Below are 6760 nucleotides of genomic sequence, written 5' to 3'. Positions count from 1 at the left end.
CTTAACACGCCCTGTCTGTAATCAGAAGCTTTACACTGTAGGCTGTGATTATTCGCATGTATCTAGTCAGATGAATGATCTGAAATGCATCAAAAGTCATGGAATGAGAGACTTTTTGGGCGTTGGTGGTATAGTGGTGAGCATAGCTGCCTTCCAAGCAGTTGACCCGGGTTCGATTCCCGGCCAACGCAACGTTTTCTTTCTAGGCTTCCGCCATCACATTTGTGATGCTTCGGGGGAGTTCGACACCATTCAAGCTATTGCGACCCTACTAAGCCTGCACTTACCGCTGTTTTCACTAACACACTTCTGGTGAACCGTTGCGCATGAACAGATGACGAATAAATGGCCTTACACTAGTATCCCACAGCACCAGCTTCGTCTGTAGAAAAACAAAGGTTCCTCTCCCTGCTGCAGGATACCCACATCACACTTGACTCGCAGACCTTTACTGCGCCCTCTTGCTTCACGTGGGCCGTGCTCCCAGAAGCGCTGTAACATACATGTGCACTTGCGTGCAAAAGTATTCGGTATTACATTTATTTGACGTGTTCATTGCTTGAATATACTTTAAAAGCTAATACACTCCTCTCCATGCTCACCAACAACAATGTTGGCGACGATGACGGCTAAAGTAAGGAGAAATAGAAATGCCACTTCCATTCACTCCAATTACTATTGTTGTTATTATTACAGGGGAAAACTATGACCCTTGGTCATCAGTGTCTTGGGCGGACAGTTATGTCATTTAACAACATCCAAGATACCCGAGCCATCGGTCAGTCAGCACCGCTAGATGGCGGCAGTCAGACACTCATGCAATGTTTGAAGAAGGAAGTGTTCAAATAGAGGAGCGCACAACTCTCTACGTGGCACCGATGTTAACTAGTTTTCACAGAAACCTGTGCTATGTGGCTCGTTGGTCTAGGGGTATGATTCAAAGGGTTCAAATCCCGGACGAGCCCTTTGTTTTAGTATTCTCTCATTCATTTTCATTTTGACAGGGTACTTTTGCCAACATGAAAAACATTTCCTTCATGTATCATGACTTCATTATGGTAATATCTCATTTCGTATGTTTCCAAATAGGCCTCTTAACAATCATCTACAAGCCTACATATACCAGCATGATTTCATACTATGTGCACGATATGTAGTCCATGTCTGTCTCTCTGTCTGTCTAGATATATGTTTATAATTGAGTTGATGATAGTTGCATCTGTGCGCCAAACTGTGTCTGAGCAGCAGACTGTAACTTGAAATAATTGCATGAAAATGTCTGTATCTTCTTAATTTTATGCAGGTTAGTTCAGCTAGTAAGAAAGGTCACTATCTTTTTTATCTTTTTCTGTAACTAAACCATTCAGTCTTTCTACATGATGCCGTGAATCCAACATTTCCCCAATTCGCTCCCTGCGAGAAGACAATGCGATGTGCAATGAAAGTAATAGCCTGTCACTTGGCACTTCAGTTCTGCGTACCACCAAGTCTTATTAGACTCCTTAGTTCTAACTGCAAGTTCCCTGCCATGTCCATGAAAGGGGATTGAGTCCGTATTGAACCATTATCTAAAACACAAAACTATGAGAAAGCTTTCGTGATCTATTGGTGCGCATCGCTGCCTTCCGAGTAGTGGCCAGTACTACTACTACTAAAGGTAATTATACTAAGGAACGAATGAACGAAAGAGAGAGTATCATTACTCAGTACACTTAGAGGCTATGTGTGTACTAGTAACTTGTTACTTGATTTAAGTCACGAAAAGTCCCATCCAACGTCAGTCCCATCCTATGTAATGTGTGATGTCCAGAGCCGGCCCTAGCCATTTGGGGGCCATATGCGAGATTTGATAGTAGCCCCAGAACCATCCCCCCTCTCGATGAAAAACATTTTAGTGGTGCCCATGTTTATGGCGTATAGAGAATGTTTAGTTAAAACTAAAATAAACACAAACAATTAAATAATGCACATCACAGAACATGTATTGCACTTTAACATTCACTGTACTTGTTGAAGAAATTGATGTAATAATCAATACAAATGTAAATAGTGCACTATGCATATTGAAATCAGAGCAATAACTAATAAACTGTTTAGGTAAAATAACATCCACACCAAAAATACTCAATACTGAAAATACTATAGTGCACAAGAAACTGAATTTAAATAATACAATACTATGAAAAATCATTAGCTGACAACTGGCAAACTACTGCAGTACTTAACTACTAGCTGATCATTATCATCATTTGGATGGCAACTGGCAGTAGGCTAGCTAGCAAAGTGAGCTGGATTATTACTTTATAATGATATATAATTTATAAAGACATGTAAATTCCTCACAAAGTTATGACTTAAAGTCCCACTGCTTGGAATTTAGAAAACACAGAACATCACTAAAGTTCCCCTGACATTATCTTTATAAACTCCACCACAATATACATTATATCCATCATATTTACATTACATTTAGCATACATATCCCTGACGCATGTATTGACCTCACTGGAGACAATATGCTCGAGTCACAGATTAAATGCCCCTCTCCCTCTCGGGTTTACATGGTCTTAGTTTATTGCACTAGAGACGAGTTGTTTACCCGCAGCACTGCACAGGGCAAAGGACTGTCTTGTGCATTGCGCCTTGTTTAATACTTTGTTTTAATGATCTTACCGAGTGTTTTTTTACATCACTGGTGGGGCTACAAAGCCATGAATCGAAGTGTTTTATCAAGTTAGGATTAAAACACGATGTACAGTACTGAACAGTGTACAACAGACCCACAACAATTTAGAGAGCATAATGATAAAGGAAACCACTGATCCGCATTATCCATGAAACGTCCATCAGCAATGTACTTTACCTTGAAACCCACAATAAATGGACCAGACCGTTACCTTGCACTTTTAAAATGCGTCCATTTCGGGAATGTTACATGGATACCATCATCTCAGACATTAGATTTTGCATGTAAACTGTGGGCTTAGATCGTGGAAAATTGTGCATGTTTTCAAAATTTCTACGCCATTTACTGGTGTTCTTGGGATGCTCCTTCTGTGTGACCGTATACCTCGAGTAAACGTTTACTCGGTCTGCTTGAGCAAGTGGGTTGAAATGACGTGTGTAAGCCGAAAGCCAGTAATGTATTTTGATACCAGACATTACAGCTTTCATGACCAGGGGCGCAGCCAGGATTTCAGGGCCCCATGAAAGTAAAAAAGGTAGTTACCGAAGTGTGACCCATCGGGAGGATAGCTAAACCCGGGGGTTATGCCTGTGAGGAGAGGTTGAGGGGTGGATGAGGAAGCTCGCCACTTGATAGGTCCGGTCGTTGAGGTAGGAGGAGAAGCAAGTGAGAGCAGTCCCAGAGATTCCAAGGTCAGCGAGGCAGGAGAGGAGGATGGAGTGATCGACGGTGTCAAATGTTGCAGAGAGACCAAGGAGGATGAGGATTGAGGAGAGGGAGGCTGCCCGAGCACAGTTGAGGGAGTCAGTGACTGCCAGGACAGCAGTCTCAGTGGTGTGAGCGGTGTTTGGAAGGCGGATTGCAGAGGATCAAGAAGTGAGAGATGGGAAAGGAATGCAGAGAGCTGACAGTGGACCGCACGCTCGAGGGTCTTTGAGAGGAAGGGGAGTAGGGCGACAGGGCAGAGACAGGTGCCTCTGAGGAGAGGTGGGGTCAAGGGTAGGTTTCTTGAGGAGTGGGATGACCGCAGCTTGTTTAAATGCAAGAGGGGAAACAGCCAGAGAGGAGTGAGGAGTTGAGGAGGGAGGTGAAGAAGGGGAGTTGAAATGGAGCAGACGTTTGCAGGAGGCGAGTAGAGAGAGGGTCCAGGGGACATATTATGGGTTTGTGACCTAGGAGGAGAGAGGAAAGTTCAGAGTCTGAGAGAGGAGAGAATGAAGAAATGGAAGCTTGATCGGTGGGAGACTTGGGCAGGGTGGGAGTGGAGAGGAGACTGTTGAAGAGCTTGTGGATGTCTGTGATCTTGTAGAAGAATGAGGCAAAATGATGAGGTGAGATGAGATGAGGGAGGAGGGGGGAGATGAGAGAGAAGGTGGAGTAAAGCTTGCAGGGGTTGTGGACAGTGGATTCAAAGAATGACTGGAAGTAAGACTGAGGTGAGCGAGGAGGGGAATGTGGGCAGTAGAGAGTGGTAGAGTGCGAGGGTCGTTGGGAGTTTGGATCTCTTCCACTTGTGCTCAGTGGTGCGCAGACTGGATCAGGTCGAGCGGAGAACAGAAGAGATCCAAGGCTGAGGAGGGGAGGGACGGACAGAACGAGACGGTGTAAATGAAGAACTTTTTCCTGAATCAGGAGCGATTCAAACTTCCGGTTTGAAATAGCTGTAGAACTGTCGCTATTTCAGTTGGAATTTCATGAATAAATTAATATAGGGACAACCTATGGACTGCCTACAAGACGCACAATCCCAAGAAAAAGGGAGCAAAGTCGATCCACGAATTGTTTATGAAGGCAAAAAAAAAATAGGCAATTAACCAATCGTGAAGCATGAACCGATTCCAAAGTACAACAACCCTGCTAGCACATTGCCTCAATGCTGTAGCAATATAAATGATATTGCTACAATGTTATTGGCAATGTTGTGTGTTAGCAGGGAATACCTGTACAGTTTTTTTCCAACAATCTGCAAAGTTAAATACTGGTGCTGAAAAATTAGGTACTAATAAAACAGAAGTATTTGGCACACACAAGTAATGTGTGTTGGTTCGGCAGTTACTGCTCTCAGGAAGGTAATGTGACTGCCTCCCGTCTCCCCAAAGCTCCCGTCATTGATGAAGCAGGCATGACCGCACCTTCCCAAGCTCTTCACTATGACTTCACATCTTGTCGCTATTAAAATCTAGGATGTGTCACAGAGTGGAAGTTATACAGTACCACTGGGGGGTAAAACTTATGGAAGCACGACTACACCACCTAGCGGTTGTCTACAGCCGCTAGGACCCATTGGGAGGTTGTCGATTGCCCAAATATGCCCATTTTGCATTTACTACCTCTCAATTCTCCCTTCGATTTAGGTTATTTAAATTGGGGAATCTCAAGCCAGGAGCACACCACAGACCACACAAGACAGGTATACAATTAACTGGATTACAAATCTCTAATATAAAATCCATCAGACTTCCTCTTTATGTTAAAAAGACAAAAGTTCAAACTAAAAAATGCATTCGTGGAGGGTTCTGTTGGTCTCCTCCGGCAGCACCAGGAGCTGGAATGGGGCAGGCAATAGTCCACGTGTCCTAGTACAAATTAATGAGGGGCTCCGACAAAAATTCAGCTTCTGCTCTGGTCCGGGTTTGGCAATACAAAGAAATTACAATGTCCATGTACAGTCCAAGAAAACAATGGCCGAGTAAAAAAAAAAAAAAAAACAGGTTGTTTGTTGTTATCCTTTGAAACACTACTGTAGTTCAAAAAGCCTGTACGCTATCCCTTCTCTGGATACTCTCGCTAGCGTTGCAGAGGTCGCCTCAGCTCTCCTCTGGGTCTCTTAGCCCTTTCCGTTACTTGTCCATCAAGTCCTTCGTTCGCCTTTGGCTCCACGTTTCGTTCCCGTTGCTCTGCAATCCCGTCCCCCCCAGCTCCACCCCGGGAGCATTTTATCTCCAGCCTAACAGGTGCTCCTCATGGTCAATTATTGAATTTCGTAGAACCTGGCGAATAAGCGGGTACTCTCATGAATGCGTGATTAGCCATGTGTATATTTAAATCAATCAATCGTAAATAAAACTCGTGCATTTCCGTGAAGTGGGGCGGGACATTCAAAGTAAACAAACGTGATTTTAATGGGAATAATGTGATAATATAAGAGGTTTAAAGTGAATTAATAAAACAAAACAAAAAGCAATAAAAAACACACAAAACAAATACCAAAATACCATTGCTAGTGATGCAGTAAAGGGACACTGTTTGGAATGAATGAGAATTGTGCATTCTTACCGATGCCCCACAACGATCACACCTTTTGATCGATCAGCTATTTAACTCTTTCATCAACCTCCATTACCTATAACATAATTCTGAGAAATATACCTTTTCTTTCAAGTGTGCTGCAGGAAACATCCACTTATTTATAATTCGTTTTATGTCACTTGTTTGCTGCAAGAAAGGCAAGGCGGTAAGGCTGTAGAACACTGCTACATTATGCATCTTGCACTATGGTGTCGGTAATATAGTTTTTTCGTGCAATACTTATTTATATTGTATTCATAATTCGTTTTGTCACTTGTTTCTTGCATACTGTTTTTATTTTGTGTGTTTTTTTCTTGTTTCAAACATAAAGAAAATCTAAGACATGAAGCTATGCAGTTTCTGTGTAAGTGTATGAACACAATGATCGGTGGTGGAATTGGCTGCGATGCAAGGGGACCAGCTAAAATCTTGCCTAGGGCATCAAATTGGTCAGGGCCGGCCCAGGGCGGAATGACTGATGTGAGTAGATAGTAGGGTTTTTTGGGCGCGGCCTATTTTGTTATGACGTATGCCCTAAGCTTATTAATATTCCTACGTCATAATTGGGGGGCGTGATTTTAGAGTTATTTCCTTAATTATTCCTACGTCATATCCGCCAGAAAGTGTACACCCCTAAAACCCTGAACAACAAGGCCCCCCATAACCGGTTGTTCTTGTTGTTCTTGTTGGTCAACTGTAGAGTGTGAATGGGTCGGCTCTTCCTGTAGCGGTTGGGGGTCTTTTTTAAATATACATGTAAGGGGCCCAGGTCTTAACAATGCCATT

The 6760-nt window shown here is 43.1% G+C and overlaps 1 non-coding gene across 1 annotated transcript; it reads left to right on the top strand.

Annotated features, from left to right (window-relative positions):
• The first annotated feature begins 119 nt into the window (after nt 1-119).
• On the top strand, nt 120-191 carry trnag-ucc (transfer RNA glycine (anticodon UCC)). Its single transcript has one exon. It is a non-coding gene; the product is annotated as a tRNA-Gly (tRNA).
• Nucleotides 192-6760: the final 6569 nt, after the last annotated feature.

The sequence above is a fragment of the Amia ocellicauda genome, unplaced genomic scaffold (genome assembly GCF_036373705.1).
Source record: "Amia ocellicauda isolate fAmiCal2 unplaced genomic scaffold, fAmiCal2.hap1 HAP1_SCAFFOLD_151, whole genome shotgun sequence".
Lineage (NCBI taxonomy): Eukaryota > Metazoa > Chordata > Actinopteri > Amiiformes > Amiidae > Amia > Amia ocellicauda.
Note: the sequence above shows the minus strand (reverse complement) of the source record. Positions and strands in the feature narration are given on the sequence as shown.